This window comes from Salmo salar, chromosome ssa26, assembly GCF_905237065.1.
Source record: "Salmo salar chromosome ssa26, Ssal_v3.1, whole genome shotgun sequence".
NCBI lineage: Eukaryota > Metazoa > Chordata > Actinopteri > Salmoniformes > Salmonidae > Salmo > Salmo salar.
Window position 1 is genome coordinate 20,024,479 of NC_059467.1, and position 17,467 is coordinate 20,041,945.

Sequence of the window (17,467 nt, forward strand, 5' to 3'; positions counted from 1 at the left end):
CAGCAGACCCAAACACATTAAGTGCCCAGCACAGAGCTCCTCACCACACATCTGCATAAATCACAACATCATGCTCTCCTCCTGACACCCCAATCCCGTTTGACCAATATATACATGGACGATGATAAACAAACTCACACACACACACTTTCTCTCCCTCTGCTTATGTATATATCTAAATCACAAGCACACACAGACAAGTGTGTCCACACTAGGGTTGCACATGTTCCTCAAATCAGGATTTCTGGAAAACCAGGGAATTTATTGAAAGTTCCCTGAATTTTGCAACCCTAGTCCACACACACATAAACATGTGAAAATCCAGGGACGAGGGCTTAAGGGCTAAGGTTGGGGCTGGGGGGGGGGTATGTTCGCTCAGATAAATCTGCCTGCACAGTATGGGACCTGAGTTATGATCTGAGATACAAACAACGACAGGGAAGCAAAATGGGAAAAATAAGCAATTGAAGACAGGCCAAGAGAAAGCAAGAGAGAGAGAGAGAGAGAGAGAGAGAGAGAGAGAGAGAGAGAGAGAGAGAGAGCAACATGAAAAAACAAACCTAAATCACAGCAAGCAACACACTAACACACACACAAACTCTCCTCTCACACACACACACACACACACACACACACACACACACACACACACACACACACACACACACACACACACACACACACACACACACACACACACACACACACACACACACACACACACACACACTAAAGTGAAAACACTAGTTTTAGCCTTCATATTACTACATGTATTAATATGTGCTGGTCCTATAAATATTTCACAACTGCAACATGCTGTGTATGGTGATAAATTGCACAACATACTATGTGGTTATGAAACCAGTGCATTTCAAGATTTACAATTAAGGGGATTAATAATAAATAATGAATCTACTGTACATTTACTCAAAACCATACTTAGAAGTTAATATTGTGTACCTAGCCAACACTTAACGTTCTGAGAACCATATGTTTCGTAGAGCTTGGTGAGAGCGAGCTTGTCATTTTGTTATTTTGCATACAACCTTCCCACAACTTCTAGCTGCTAGCTGGGAGTCTGCTTAATATCTAGTGACCCTGCGGGGAGGTTTACAATGGTGTATTGTGGGATGTGTGGTTTTAAACATGGCTTTGAGGGAAGATGGCACACCTGCTCTCTACGGTACCTGTGTTAACATGCTCCGCGTGATTGTGTGTGTGTGTGTGTGTGTGTGTGTGTGTGTGTGTGTGTGTGTGTGTGTGTGTGTGTGTGTGTGTGTGTGTGTGTGTGTGTGTGTGTGTGTGTGTGTGTCTGTAGTCCTCCTGCTGGACTGGAGTTTATTTCCTCATTCAGACTCAAATGGATTTCAGCCCTGGAATAAATCACTGTCGCCACAGAAACAGAGCGACAGCTATGATGGATGGCTGAAATGTTTGTGTTGATGTCTTTAGTGTTGCTGACAATTTGGTAGTCCTGGCTTTTCCAGTTTTCTTTTGAGTGTGGCTAAACGTGTCTAAGTGCTGACACATACCTTAAGTCCAGCCGTTTCCCCATTCCAAATCTCAACCACATTCATACTTCTGAAATTATAGTTCAAAACATAAAAATTCGAAACCAAAATTCTAAAAACATTATTTACAAAAAAAATTGAATTTCAAAATGAACTACCGAAGTGAGAAGTAAAAGTCAACATCATTTTTTCCCACCACAAAGCTCTATTAAATAATCTAATGACGATGCGGACCTGACTGTACATGAAACGCCATTGGAGGAGGAAATGGCGGACACCATCTTGGTTGGTGTGTGTGTGTGGTGTGCACCGCGGTGTGGGTTACTATGCTTTCTTCACCTGTGTGTGTGCGGGTCACAGGTCCAATGACCCCCTCAGTGTGTAATATGTTACCACATGAGACAGCTAGTGTTTGGCGTGTTTGGGAGTCATGAGTGTCTGTCCATCAGTGCTGGCCAGAGCATCCCTATGAGTACATATACACATGCAGGATGAAATGGCCAGAGCATCCCTATGAGTACATATACACATGCAGGATGAAATGGCCAGAGCATCCCTATGAGTACATATACACATGCAGGATGAAATGGCCAGAGCATCCCTATGAGTACATATACACATGCAGGATGAAATGGCCAGAGCATCCCTATGAGTACATATACACATGCAGGATGAAATGGCGGCAAAGAGCGCTTTTATTTATCTTTTCAGCACGGCCGCCGCTTTTATTTTTCTGTCACGGCCCCCTTTCCCCGATCCCATTCTCTGGCCCACTCACTACTGACCACGGGGGGATCCCCTTCCCTCCCCCTTCCGCCTCCCCCTCACTCCCAAAAATATAGACAGCATCACAACCATACACACGTGCGCACACACACACACACACACACACACACACACACACACACACACACACACACACACACACACACACACACACACACACACACACACACACACACACAGTTTGACCCAGTCAACTTACACAAGCAAAAAATAGGAGTATACTTTATACTAAAATGTAATGCAATGTAAAATGTTACACACAGACACCCATTCACTAAAATGTAAACACACACATGCACAAACGTACACAAACACACACAGTCTATACACTAGTGATGATTTGGCCTGCTCCAGCAGCCAGATCCCCACATCCAGCTTTTCCACCTGCTCCCACCTGGCAGGATCAAACAGTAGCACATTTCCCACAAACTTGTAAAGAATCAATACTTTCTCCAGCAAAACGCAGCAGTCACAGCCCAGGTTCCAGACTTACTGGACTCAGAGTGGAAGAAGAGGGAAAAAATAGATTCCACAGAGCAAAAATAAAAAAGGAATTTACTGACCTTTCTGTATTTTCTCTTTATTTTCCCTCTGACGTCCAATCCCCACTGTCTCTTCTGGTACTGCTTGTCCTCTACCTACAGTAGTAAGTCATGTAGGAGCTGACTCCTGCTCTGGCTCCTGCTCAGCGCTAGCTACTGTACTGACTATTCACACTCTGCAGCCTAGCCTCCTGTCCTTAAGGGGACGGTGAATGTGCTGCTTATTTAGAAGCCGGCGCGCAGGCAGGCGGTACCTGTGCTTGCAGGCAGGCTGGTTAAACACGAGGCAACATCCACAGTGCATAATACCCTCTCTCTCTCTCTCTCCTCCACACACACACACACACACACACCACGTTCTCTCGCTCACTCGCTGGCTGGCTCGCAAGACAGGCACCGGTACAGACACACACACATGCACGCGTTCTCTCAGAGGTCTCTCTACCTTGGCTAGGATAGGAGGCAGTGTGAGAATACACACACAGGAACACACTGAGCTTGGCAGGCTGCTCCGTGCTGTCTCCTTCTCTCTAAGTGTTTAGAAGACAATTTCAACAAGGGATTGTTCCCAATCTACTAGGGAGATCCACATGGATGAGTTATAATATGCTTGCCACTCTCTCTCTCTCTCTCTCTCGCTCTCTTGCTCTCTCTTTCTCATTCTGTCTCTCCCTCCCTCCCTCTCCCTCACTCTCTCTCTCTCTCTCTCTCTTTCTCTCTCTTTCTCTCTCTATCTCTCTCTCGCTGTCTCTTTCTCTCTCCCTCTCCCTCTCCCTCACTCCCTTGCTCTCATGCTAGTTGTTTTAGCCTATTATCGAGCCGTCACTGCTCTCTGTTCTGGAGGAAACTCTTCTTTTCTTGGATTCTGTCTTTCTCCCTCCTCTGGATGTGTGGGCGTGGGGGGTAAACACTGACTCCTGCTGAATGTGTATTAGTCAAATGTATTATTTATTGCAAAGCTGCATTCAAGTTCTTTTTTTTATGTGCTGGTGGATGGATACTAGGGGGAAGGTTCCAGGAGCGGCGGTTGGTGCCTGAATCAGCAGTGAAGGGGTGCAGGGAAATTATGTGTGTGTTTTGGGGGAGGCGGGGTCTGGGGGTTAGGGGGTTAGGGGGGGGAAGAGCCTGACTGGTCAGGATTTGGGATGGGGGGCCTGAAGGGAGGTGAAAAGAATACATAAGATATTATTTTAATTTATTTATTTATTCAATAACTCTGCTCGCCTTATCAGCCAGGGTGCCGCTTAATGGCATCACTGCCGGCTCCGCCAAGCTGTCCCAAATCAGCCTGCCCCTCATTTTTCATCAAAATGACTTCAATTCACTTCAGTGTGTGTGTGTGTGTGTGTGTGTGTGTGTGTGTGTGTGTGTGTGTGTGTGTGTGTGTGTGTGTGTGTGTGTGTGTGTGTGTGTGTGTGTGTGTGTGTGTGTGTGGCTGTCTGTGACTACTCCACTCCCAAAACATGCTTTACATTTAGAGAGCACTGTCATATTTCAGTCTCATGCATCTGAGTGGAAAAAAACAGCTATTTTATGATAATATTACAGCGATTTTATGATTAGGTGAAATATAAGAAATGTTATTATGATAAATGAAAAATACTATATCTACATATTTGTATATTCATAATGACTTACACAGCTCTATCTAACCCAATGTAACATTTTGTTTTCTTGTTGAGTTTAGCCATATGGCAACAGTTAATGACTGCACTTTTGAGGACTTCTCAAAAAACTTCAAAAAACTTCAGTTTCAAAAAACTTCTTGCATCTTTGGAACATTTCAAAACAATGCAATATTCCTATTATAGAAACTATACATGTCAAACCACTGCCAACTTATTATTCCCACAGTCATTTCCTCCTACTTATTTGTAAGTGCTGATTCTATAGAACTGAATTTTAAATACAGTATCAAATGGATCTAAAGATAGTATACTTCTCCCTGCACGGTCTTCACCCTAAACCTCAGCTCAGTCAGACAACATAGATGGCAGGGGTTTGAGTCCACATCCACATTAAAAACCCAGAGAGAGAGGCAGGCAGCCTAGAAATAACTGTGTAAGCTGGAGCTGCCACACTGACCAATGGACCCCCGGCCCCCGCATCCCCACAGGGACCAGCACAGAGGCAGGAGTTGTGGCCACGCAGCGCTCCCCCAAGACCCTGTCAGCACAGTGAGAGGAGAGCAGGGTGGAGTGGACGGCTTAACCAGAGAAACACAGTGGCCAGCATCAACCTCCAATCACAACGGGCTCTATACGACCACTGGAGGTAGCCACTCACAGTCAAGTTCAAGTTCAAATACAGATTGTCTATCAATCCAGAGCCATGATCAATATGGGCTGCATCACATCCCTAAAATACTGTGCACGGCAGGTCAAAGTTGTTCAAAAAGCAGGTTGAATATAACAATAATAAGACAAATATGGGACAAAACTATAGACTACAGAAGGCATGAAAATGGCGTGCAAATCCACATCCACACGCCGCCCATAATCAAACACCATGGCACATAATGTACTGTCCAATACTGTTCTTTATATAATTGTGGTCACACCTGTCACCCCTAGAAGACCAGCCAATATAGAGCCTGTTAACACCCCTAGTACTCTGCCCAGCCAGGATGTGCCTCTATCTGGCTGCCTGCTGCTGGAGGAAAAGATGGAGAGCCAGGGCTGACCCAGGCCATTCTGCTACTGGAGGAAAAAACGGAGAGTCAGGGCTGACCCAGGCAATTCTGCTACTGGAGGAAAAAACGGAGAGTCAGGGCTGACCCAGGCAATTCTGCTACTGGAGGAAAAAACGGAGAGTCAGGGCTGACCCAGGCAATTCTACTGCTGGAGGAAAATATGGAGAGCCAGGGCTGACCCAGGTCACTCTAGCAGCTCCATTAGGGTTTAAGCGTAGCTGCAAAATGACTCCATTGACATTACCATCCAATCTCAATCATTTTAAGCCGATTTTACACCAGCGGGAGCAGATAATATTTTTGGTATCTCAGATTGTTCTGGCAATTGTCACAACTTCTTGGGAGGAAAAAGGTTTAATATTTGTATCACAAACCATTTTTTTGACAATTATGAAGAAAGTGGCCATTTTATGCCCTTTTTAGATGTACAGTTGAAGTCGGAAGTTTACATACACTTAGGTTGGTGTGATTAAAACTCGTTTTTCAACCACTCCACAAATTTCTTGTTAACAAATTATAGTTTTGGCAAGTTGGTTAGGACATCTACTTTGTGCATGACACAAGTAATTTTTCCAACAATTGTTTACAGACAGATTATTTCACTTATAATTCACTGTATCACAATTCCAGTGGGCCAGAAGCTTACATACACTAAGTTGACTGTGCCTTTAAACAGCTTGGAGAATTCCAGAAAATGATGTCATGGCTTTAGAAGCTTCTGATAGGCTAATTGACATCATTTGAGTCAATTGGAGGTGTACCTGTGGATGTATTTCAAGGCCTACCTTCAATCTCAGTGCCTCTTTGCTTGACAACATGGGGAAATCAAAAGAAATCAGCCAAGACCTCAGAAAAAGAATTGTAGACCTCCACAAGTCTGGTTCATCCTTTGGAGCAATTTCCAAATGCCTGAAGGTACCACGTTCATCTGTACAAACAATATTACGCAAGTATAAGCACCATGGGAGCACGCTGCCATCATGCCGCTCAGGAAGGAGACGCGTTCTGTCTCCTAGAGATGAACGTGCTTTGGTGCAAAAAGTGCAAATCTACCCCAGAACAACAGCAAAGGACCTTGTGAAGATGCTGGAGGAAACAGGTACAAAAGTATCTATATCCACAGTAAAACGAGTCCTATATCAACATAACCTGAAAGGCCACTCAGCAAGGAAGAAGCCACTGCTCTAAAACCGCCATAAAAAAGCCAGACTACGGATTGCAACTGCACATGGGGGCAAAGATTGTACTTTTTGGAGAAATGTCCTCTGGTCTGATGAAACAAAAATATAACTGTTCGGCCATAATGACCATCGTTGTGTTTGGAGGAAAAAGGGGGAAGCTTGCAAGCCGAAGAACACCATCCCAACTGTGAAGCACGGGGGTGGCAGCATCATGCTGTGGGGGTGCTTTGCTGCAGGAGGGACTGGTGCACTTTACAAAATAGATGGCATGATGAGGAATGAAAATTATGTGGATATATTGAAGCAACATCTCAAGACCTCAGTCAGGAAGTTGAAGCATGGTCGCAAATGGGTCTTCCAAATGGACAATGACCCCAAGCATACTTCCAAAGTTATGGCAAAATGGCTTGGACACCAAATTCCAAGCCATCACAAAGCCATCACAAAGAGTGGCCATCACAAAGCCTTACCTCAATCCTATAGAACATTTGTGTGCAGAACTGAAAAAGTAATTTGCGAGCAAGGAAGCCTACAAACCTGACTCAGTGACACCAGCTCTGTCAGGAAGAATGGGCCAGAATTCACCCAACTTATTGTGGGAAGCTTGTGGAAGGCTACCCGAAACATTTGACCCAAGTTAAACAATTTCAAGGCAATGCTACCAAATACTAATTGAGTGTATGTAAACTTCTGACCCACTGGGAATGTGATGAAAGAAATAAAAGATGAAATAAATCATTCTCTCTACTATTATTCTGACATTTCACATTCTTAAAATAAAGTGATCATAACTGACCTAAGACAGGGAATTTTTACTAGGATTAAATGTCAGGAATTGTGACAACTGAGTTTAAATGTATTTGTTTAAGATGTATGTTAACTTCCGACTTCAACTGTATACCTGCCTCCTGTAAGACCCTATTATCTGTGAACCGTACATGATACAGACAACACCTTGGTGTCATTATGCTCCTTACAGTGTGCTCTAACATATGAAGTATGTCTAGATTCTGAAATACACATTATCACATTCATTTACTCAACGTAAAAAATCTTAATATCTCAAAACTACAGTTCACAGATCATAGGGTCTTACAGGAGGAAGGTATAGGTCTAAAAAGGGTCTAATGGCCACTTTCATCATAATTTGAAAAAGAAAATGGTATGTGATACAAATATAAAAAGCATGTCAAACATCCTTCCTCCTAATCAAGTTTCTATGAGAGAATTGCCCAAACAATCTGAGATACCAAAAATATTTTCTGCTCCCCCTGGCGTGGAATTACCTTTTAATACTATCATAATCCTGAGAATTTCTAATATTCTTTTTAAAAGCCATGGTAAAAAAAGGAATGAATTTACTTCGCAGAATCGTATTAGATTGAGAGACAGAGTGGAAGAGAGGTAGAAAAGAGACAGAGAAAAATAGAGTGGAGTTGAAGGAGAAAAGAAAGAGAGAGAGAACGATCCCCGCTCCTCCTCCTCCCACTGACCCCATATAGTCAGATAGAGAGTCTGTCCCTCAGCAGCACCTCACAGCCCTATCATCATCACCATGTCTAAGTGCATTAAAGATGGGGATTGGCTCAAATTAACACGCAGGATAATTAATATTAATGAGTGGTCCGTGTTAGCAGTGACTTCTAAATGGGTTAAGTACAGGAGGAGATGGGGAGACCTGTCAGTGCTCAGCTTCAATTAGCTACCAGAGCCAACCACCAGCCCAGCTCAGCCTACCTCAAACCAGACCGCTCAATTGTGACCGCTGGATGACCGTGTCCTGACCACGAGAACCCGAACAGACCTTTGATTGCATTCTGTTGACCAACCTCTCTGACCTGTAGCGTCACACACTAAACACCAAACAATCCCAGGTACAGCAATCACTCTCTGTTCTCCCCTCTGTTTTTGAACTTTCCATTTTCCTGAATAGCATTATTATATATTATTAATATCTCTGAATTATTACTCATTTTCTTCTTAAAAATGGAGTGCTTTAATTCACATTTGAAGTACTCATCAAGGCTGAGTGGTGAAATGAATGTGGAATGATACATTATATTAGCAAAAATGCAAAGTGTGCATTAACAATATATAGTAATAATAAAATATTAACTATTCATTTCAAAAAGATAATTTGCTCTGGCAAAAATGGCCTTTTCATTAATTCCATCACCTAATTTATTTTTTGAAGACTACTGCTCTTACCTCCTTGAGTAGTCCTGTGAATAATATGTTTTCATTATGTATTGAATACTGTACATCCAATACAGAGAATGTCCTATTTCCACATCATAACACCCTAACGTGTACTATATATTCACTATTTCCACATCATAACACCCTAACGTGTACTATATATTCACTATTTCCACATCATAACACCCTAACGTGTACTATATATTCACATTCATCAGAAACATATGCAAAATAGGACAAGGGAGCACCAGTTAGGGTCTTTAGCATAAAACACTTCACCTGGATGGGTCATGGTACAGTAGATAGATCTACTACATTACGGTCTGCTTGCCATTAGCCTGTATATCAATCACTGAGTAATACAGTTTACTAAACATCATCCCAAAAAAACTAAATAGGAAAAACCACTACGAACAAGTCCGCTTTTCTCCAAGCTGAGATTTTTTAGAGTCCAGAACTCTAATTCCCATGATCACCTTGGTGGGCTGACCTTGTGCAGTGTGACAGCAGATAACCAGAGCTACATGTGGACAGCACGCCACTTATCATCAGGGGACGGACGGACTGACAGGGCTGTTTAATTTCACACCACCAGTGGCTAAAGCCCCTGTTAGTGTGGATCCTCACAATGGCAGCTACGCTGGTCTGGGGGAGCAGCTGTCCTTGCATAGGGGTGTGAGAAGGTGGAGGAGGAGGAGGAGGAGGAGGAGGAGGGGAGGAGGAGGAGGAGGAGGGAAGGAGGAGGGAGGAGGGGGCTAGCTCTGTCACCATCGTGTGCTCTAGTCACAGCAGAGGCTGACTCAGTGTGCGTGCCCAGATACACATACTGCTCCACACACTGCCACTGTGGCTAGAGGTGCTCATGGGATATAATTAACAGTAGTGGGCTCTGGAGATGGGCTGCGGTGGGGAGAAGCAGAGGTGGAGCGGTATCGGGCGTAATGAAGGTGGCTCAGGGAGAGAGAGGGGTCTGCAGTGGTTTGGGGGACAGCTGTGTGCGCATGCTCAGCTAAGCCCCATTGCTACCAAGGCCAATATCACTGAAAGCCCAATTGCTTTCTGAAGAGCTTTCCATTGTCTGTGGTGATGAACTTGAGCTCTGGCCTCCAACCCAGGGGTCCGTATGTCTAATCCCTCCCCCCCTCACACACACACACACACACACACACACACACACACACACACACACACACACACACACACACACACACACACACACACACACACACACACACCAGCTGATGCCTGCAATGGATGCATGAGGGGGGGTGAGCAGAGCGGTGACCAGCGTCTTCTCAAAGCTGCTGAATATAAAACGTGGTAATGAGATGGGCGAGAAAATGGCTCCCCTTGCAGACATGGCTGCTGGTGCTTACTGATGGCCAGACACGACAAGAGCCAAAGAGAAAAAAGGTCACCTCCTCTTTTAATCCCCCTCCCTCTCTTTCTATTGCATTCCCCCTTATTGTTCATTTCTTGCTCCCCTATCTCACACACCTTTTCTCTGTTCCCTCCTGGTCATCTCCCTCTCCCCATCCAACATGCGGATGCAGGCGTATTATTTAAGAGACAAAGGAAGGGAATCTTAGGAAGAGACAGGTGGCTTCTTCTGAGTGATGAGAAAATTACGGGAGTGAAATAAAAATAAGTGTGCCCCTTCCCCTCATTGGTAAAGCTCAGTAGGAAAGAGGAGCAGTCCCCCCCCCCCCCAGGTAGATTTCAGCTCCCCATAGAGCACCATGGTCCAGTCAGACGGATTCATTGTTCCTCTGTTACTCTCCCAACGTCACGTTTCTCGATTTTCTCTAACGGTCGGAAATACACAGGATGTTCCAAATGCATCTCAACTGCTTGATTGCTATTGTCATAGTAACATAACATCAAGCTAAAGAATGTAAATGTTGATTCTGCAGAATGGGGAGTAGGGGTAAGGGAGCAGGGGCTCTTGGGGAACACAGCCCATGCTAAATCACTCCATCTGGAAGATGAAAGGCGTGTTTCGGAGTTCATTGCCCCTCGTCTCGGCCGTGTGGCCGGTGCGTTGGCAGTGGGGCGGCTGGGGCCCCATTAGGACGGGTGGAGGTGGCCGTCGATGTGGATGGTTAGAAAGGGGATAACGAAGCAGGGCCCAGACCAGTGGCTCCACTACACTACGGCCTAGTCACAACGCTCCCTAGGGCAGGCACAGAGAACTGCCATCATCAACTCACTGTCCTCCTCTCTCTCATATGTCTGTCTGCACCATCAGAGCTTCACGACCCAGAGAGACTGAATCACAGCAGTCAGTCCTGGCGTCAGGTGTGTCAGGCTATTACTTTGTATAGCTAGAAATTCCTAAATTAGCTTGTTCATTTTTCGATCCACTGGCATTTAAGAAGTATACAGTACAATTTGTACAAGGCCAGAGTTTGAAATTGAAATTCCAGTGTTTATTGTGGAGCATTATCAAGAGTGAGGTCCTATTCTCTAAAAGTAGTTTCTAAGGTGGAGAACAAATATCTTGACTTAGCAGTCTTTGGTGGAAAACAACAAAAGCTATAAATATAATATATAAAATAATATGTTGTAATCATCAGGGCCCTGCATTATTTCTTTATAAACTCTGAATCTCCTTCCTGTTGTACTCTGGCCTGTTCTAAAGGACAATGGCAGCCATAGCAGGGGGTCATAGGGTCATGGCATTGGTTAGAAAAAACGCATATGAAAGCAAACAGCCAAATTTTCAATGCAAATGCACTGAACATACAAATGGGCAAAGAGCCCCCTCACCTGCTTTTCAAACTGGAATGTGAGACAAGTTGATAGAGTTTATCAAAATGGCAGGCAATTAGAGTGTTTGTGACCTTGGTTTTGCCTGCTAAATTAGAGTAATTTCAGTGGTAAGGAGTCATACGTGTTGGAAGAAAAAAATCACTGTGGCACTGCAGCTGCTCAGCTCCTGGACAGCCCTAAACGAAATATCCTAAAATCTATTAGGCTAAACAGCCCAGGGAGAGACTTTCTCTCACTATAGAAAAATTACAGTAAACTCAGGCAATCACGCCGCCAATCAATTATGCATGGATTATATTCTTCTTGGACTGTGTAAAATGTCTTATGTTAATTTCTCTAAATATACATTCCTATTACTTTCCAGAGGCTGCCTCCTTCCGAATGCATTCCTTCCTTCCAAATGAGTGTTTTCCCAAAGATTTATATGCCTCTCGCTGCTAAATGAAATGAAAAGGACATGGCTGGGATGTGACTCTTCCACATGTAACAGTCTGAGCCACAGGAAAGGCTTGGAGGCTCTGTTCATCTACACACATTAAATAAATAGTCTCAAAATTACTGAGACAATCTGAAGATGTACTGAACTGCTGGTTAGCACTATTTGTTCCAGCTCAATGTGTATATGAGAAAAATGGAGAGTGAGAGAGGTAAAGAAGATAGAAAGAGAGAGAGAGGTAAAGAAGAGAGAAAGAGAGAGCGAGGTAAAGAAGAGAGTAAGAGAGAGTGTGTAAGGGAGAGTAAGGTAAAAGGGGGGAGGGGTCAGCGTGGCCCTGGCCGGAGGGACGTTGACCTGACCTGTCTGGGGGTTGAAGCACTAAGTCATCCAGTCAGTCCCAGGGGACCCCACTGTGCTGTGCTCTGAGGCCCTACGCCCAGATGACTGATAATGACCTCTGTCTGTCTGGTCAGGCCCTGATGGAAGGTATTGACAGGCCTACTGACCACTGATCAGTGTCAGTGAGCTGCTACAAGTGGTCAGTGTGTTAATAACAGGTGACCCTGTGGCCCCTGGACTCTGACCAATCATGGCGGAATGTGTGGTAGAGTGTGTGTGTGTGTGTGTGTGTGTGTGTGTGTGTGTGTGTGTGTGTGTGTGTGTGTGTGTGTGTGTGTGTGTGTGTGTGTGTGTGTGTGTGTGTGTGTGTGTGTGTGTGTGTGTGTGAGAGAGAGAGAGAGAGAGAGAGAGAGAGAGAGAGCGAGAGAGAGCGCGAGAGAGAGAGAGAGCGAGAGAGAGCGAGAGAGACATTGGGTGTGAATTAGGTAGATACCAGACTGCTGAGACTATGGCCCTAAAGGTTTTAACAAAGATAAACCAAATCAATTTAATTCCTTCCTCAGACCTCAAAATATCTGATAGTGACACCCTAAAGACTCTGGCAGGTGCGCTAGTTCAGTGTCACTTTGATTATGCCTGCACATCATGAATCACCAGCATCCCTAAACATCGAAAGAATAAGATACAGACCAGCCAAAACTGCTGAGATGTGTACTTAATCTCCCCCCTCGTACTCATCTGAAGTTCGAGCATTTTAATCAGCTAGGCTGGCACAGTAGCATTAATTCAACTTGGCCTGATCTACATAATTATTACTGACTCAGCCCCCAGGTACCTATCAAATGATTTGACTTATATTAGAGATGTCCAACAAGACAACACCAGAAACAGAGACTCTGATATTGCCTGTTTTAAATGTAAGAGTCTATCTGGTAAGAACACCTTTTTATACACTGAGTATACAAAACATTAATAACACCAGCAACTCAATATTAGGAAGGTGTTCCTAATGTTATATCGGCGCTGTTGAGTGGAACAAACTACTACAACAACTCAAAACCATGCCAACCATAACTTCATTTCAAAAGAATGTCAAAAGCTGGCTAATGATGGAGCAATAGAAGAAGAGATCATGTCGGTATGTAATGCTCTAGAGCACTTAAACTCAACTCTGGACCTTGAAGCCAGTTCCTCCACTTTCTTTCATTGTTCCCCTCTAATCAGGGACTGATTTAGACATTGGACACACGGTGTGTGCAATTAATGGTCAGGTAGAACATAAAAACCAGCAGACCTTGTAGGTTAGGAGTTGAGTACCCCAGCCATAGGATATTACAATGTGGTCCTTTGTTTTGGTACAGTTGAAGTCGGAAGTTTACATACAATTAGGTTGGAGTCATTAAAACTCATTTTTCAACCACTCCACAAATTTCTTGTTAACAAACTATAGTTTTGGCAAGTCGGTTAGGACATCTACTTTGTGCATGACACAAGTCATTTTTCCAACAATTGTTTACAGACAGATTATTTCATTTATAATTCACTGTATCACAATTCCAGTGGTTCAGAAGTTTACATACACTAACTTGACTGTGCCTTTAAACAGCTTGAAAATTCCAGAAAATTATGTCATGACTTTAGAAGCTTCTGATAGGCTAATTGACATAATTTAAGTCAATTGGAGGTGTGGATGTATTTCAAGGCCTATCTTCAAACTCAATGCCTCTTTGCTTGACATCATGGGAAAATCAAAAGAAATCAGCCAAGACCTCCACAAGTCTGGTTCATCCTTGGGAGCAATTTCCAAACGCATGAAGGTACCACATTCATCTGTGCAAACAATAGTACGCAAGTATAAACACCATGGGACCACGCAGCCGTCATACTGCTCAGGAAGAAAACGCGTTCTGTCTCCTAGAGATGAACGTACTTTGGTGCAAAAAGTGCAAATCAATCTCAGAACAACAGCAAAGGACCTTGTGAAGATGCTGGAGGAAACTGGTACAAAAGTATCTATATCCACAGTAAAACGAGTCCTATATCGACATAACCTGAAAGGCCGCTCAGCAAGCCACTGCTCTAAAACCGCCATAAAAAAGCCAGACTACGGTTTGCAACTGCACATGGGGATAAAGATCATACTTTTTGGAGAAATGTCCTCTGGTCTGATGAAACAAAAATAGAACTGTTTGGCCATAATGACCATTGTTATGTTTGGAGGAAAAAGGGGGAGGCTTGCAAGCCGAAGCACACCATCCCAACTGTGAAGCACTGGGGTGGCAGCATCATGCTGTGGGGGTGCTTTGCTGCAGGAGGTACTGGTGCACTTCACAAAATAGATGCATGATGAGGAAGGAAAATTATGTGGATATATTGAAGCAACATCTCAAGACATCAGTCAGGAAGTTAAAGATTGGTCGCAAATGGGTCTTCCAACTGGACAATGACCCCAGGTATTGGAGTGGCCATAACAAAGCCCTGACCTCAATCCTATAGAACATTTGTGGGCAGAACTGAATAAGCGTGTGTGAGCAAGGAGGCCTACAAACCTGACTCAGTTACATCAGCTCTGTCAGGAGGAAGGGGCCAAAATTCACTCAACTTATTGTGGGAAGCTTGTGGAAGGCTACCCGAAACATTTGACCCAAGTAAAACTATTTCAAGGCAATGCTACCAAATACTAATTGAGTGTTTGTAAACTTCTGACCAACTGGGAATGTGATGAAAGAAATAAAAGCGGAAATAAATCATGTATTATTCTGGCATTTCACATTCGTTAAATAAAGTGGTGATCCTAACTGACCTAAGACAGGGAATTTTTACTAGGATTAAATGTCAGGAATTGTGAGTGTATGTAAGGTGTATGTAAACTTCCGACTTCAACTGTATGTGTTATTGTAGGCTAGCTCTACCGTGTAGCCTAGGACTTTTATGTTTATGTTGGCCATTTTTTAACCATTTATTTAAGAGGACCACAATGGAAGTACGTTATCTAACTTTTTTGTGTCATCCTCGCTGATTTTAAATGCATTATCTACATGTGTGGCTCTATTGTGTTTTAAATTATTCAAATAAATCTAACGAGCCTCCGTCTAATACACTTTATCTGACCATAAGTTAAAAAATAAAATGCTGCCATTCAAAAATACATAAATACTGCATCACGTAAGTATCTTGCACGCACGCACGCTCAAACACACACGCACGCACGCGCACACACACACACACACACACACACACACACACACACACACACACACACACACACACACACACACACACACACACACACACACACACACACACACACACACACACGCTCCTCCACAGAGACCTCTTGTCTACTCCTTACTAACTTCCCAGACACTTCCTGATGACGCTACCAATGGCCCCCTCTTAGATTACATGAAACACAATCCACCCTTACACACTCATTTATTTTCTTTCACTCTTTTTTTCTTTCTCGGTGTGTAACTGAGACATTGAATATATACACATTTAATAGAACTAATAGAATCGTTATCAAATCCAAATCAATACACATCTAGCCCCAGCGTCCTTAAAAGGCAGCCATATTGAAATACAACACCGTCTGCTCTTCCTCCATCTGACGCTGTTGCCATCAGACAGGAATTACTAGACAGGCACATTACAGCTAATCAACCCTGCACAAAACACCCTTTATTAATGCATGTCTTTGATGCTGCATGGGAACCTTTCAAAGGGAATGCTGTAGTTGCTGTGCCTCAGACAACACAAATGAGATGCTTCCTATTACCTTGGATGGGATCGACTATGTGGCTGAGCTCAAACGAACTTAAGCCTCTATGTCTCATGAGGCATAGGCCACTACAGGGAATCAAACTGAACAAAAACGTTTTGTTTTCTCCCTCGCTGTATCTCATTTTCTTATACAGAAATGTTTGGATAAATGTGTAGTTTTTAACAAGGCAGGGTGAGGGGAAATTGATACAAATCTACCAATTTCACTATGGCTAGATAAAGCATTAGGATTAATCATACTTCTATTTGGTATTGGTAATGAGGACATGAACATGACCCTCTCACAAAATATTCCAACCTGACATCTTTGTGAGGGCTGGGACCCTAAACTAACAGCTTTTTTATTTCACATTTTCTACTGCAGACATTCACTGCTGGTCACCAAGCTGGGTTTTTATGATTCAGGGTCATTTCACTGACCCCTGAGACTCAGGATAAATCAGTCATCCTTATTGTGATAAATCTCACAATTCACCCTGCAATTCACCTATGCAAATTTGATGAGCAAGAACAGTAAGTCAAATCCGTTTTTTTCCCTTCTCCGTTTTAAATGTACAGTAATGTTAAACCTTTCCAAACTGTCCACATTTTTGTCTCTGATAATTAAATGTGTTTATGTAACCCTTTTTTTAAAAACATAACTTAATTTTAGACTGAAATCTGCTCTGCATCTGTTGCACAACAAAGTCAAAACATTAATATAATCGGTGGAAAATAAGCACTTCTCTCATAAAAGAACAAAATAAGGACATACTAATACATGGACATATCTAGTACCAAGCTCATCCTGCTGTCAGCCTTACTTAGGACCGTATGTGACAGTCACTTCCAACAGCATTGCACCATTCTATAGAGTTAACTTTCCTGATTAATCAGCAATCAATATTCTGGAAGTGAAGTCTTCCCTCTCAGCAGTCCTCCTGGTAACAGCATTAAACCTCACCTACACAAATAATTCCATTGGTTGATAATTCAAATTTTTGGCTAAAACTTCCTTTCCAATAACCTGGATGGACGTTGACAGCTAACTGTCACATTATAAAGTCTGGTCTTAGTTCTGTGAATAGTGGAGGATGTCTGGGATGGGATGTTATTGAAGAGATCAGCAGGTAGCTCATTTCCCCATGGAAAGCCCCCGGGCCCTGGGCTGGTCAGTGGGGATCAGCTTCAACCACAGTCCTGCTATATGCAGACAGAGAGGGGGACTCTATATGCACACAGAGCAG

The 17,467-nt window shown here is 43.4% G+C and overlaps 1 protein-coding gene across 2 annotated transcripts in view; it reads right to left on the minus strand.

The window, feature by feature from the left end:
- The window catches only part of LOC106587324 (zinc finger homeobox protein 3), a 411,964-nt gene that overhangs the window by 290,198 nt on the left and 104,299 nt on the right, over positions 1 to 17,467 (minus strand). Inside the window, exon 1 of one of the 2 annotated variants that reach the window (XM_045709037.1) lies at positions 2,861 to 3,094. The exons of the other annotated variant lie outside the window; for it this stretch is intronic. The gene's annotated coding sequence lies outside the window, so the exon portion shown is untranslated. Of the gene's footprint in view, positions 1 to 2,860; positions 3,095 to 17,467 lie in introns of those variants that run through there. 2 annotated transcript variants of the gene reach the window in all.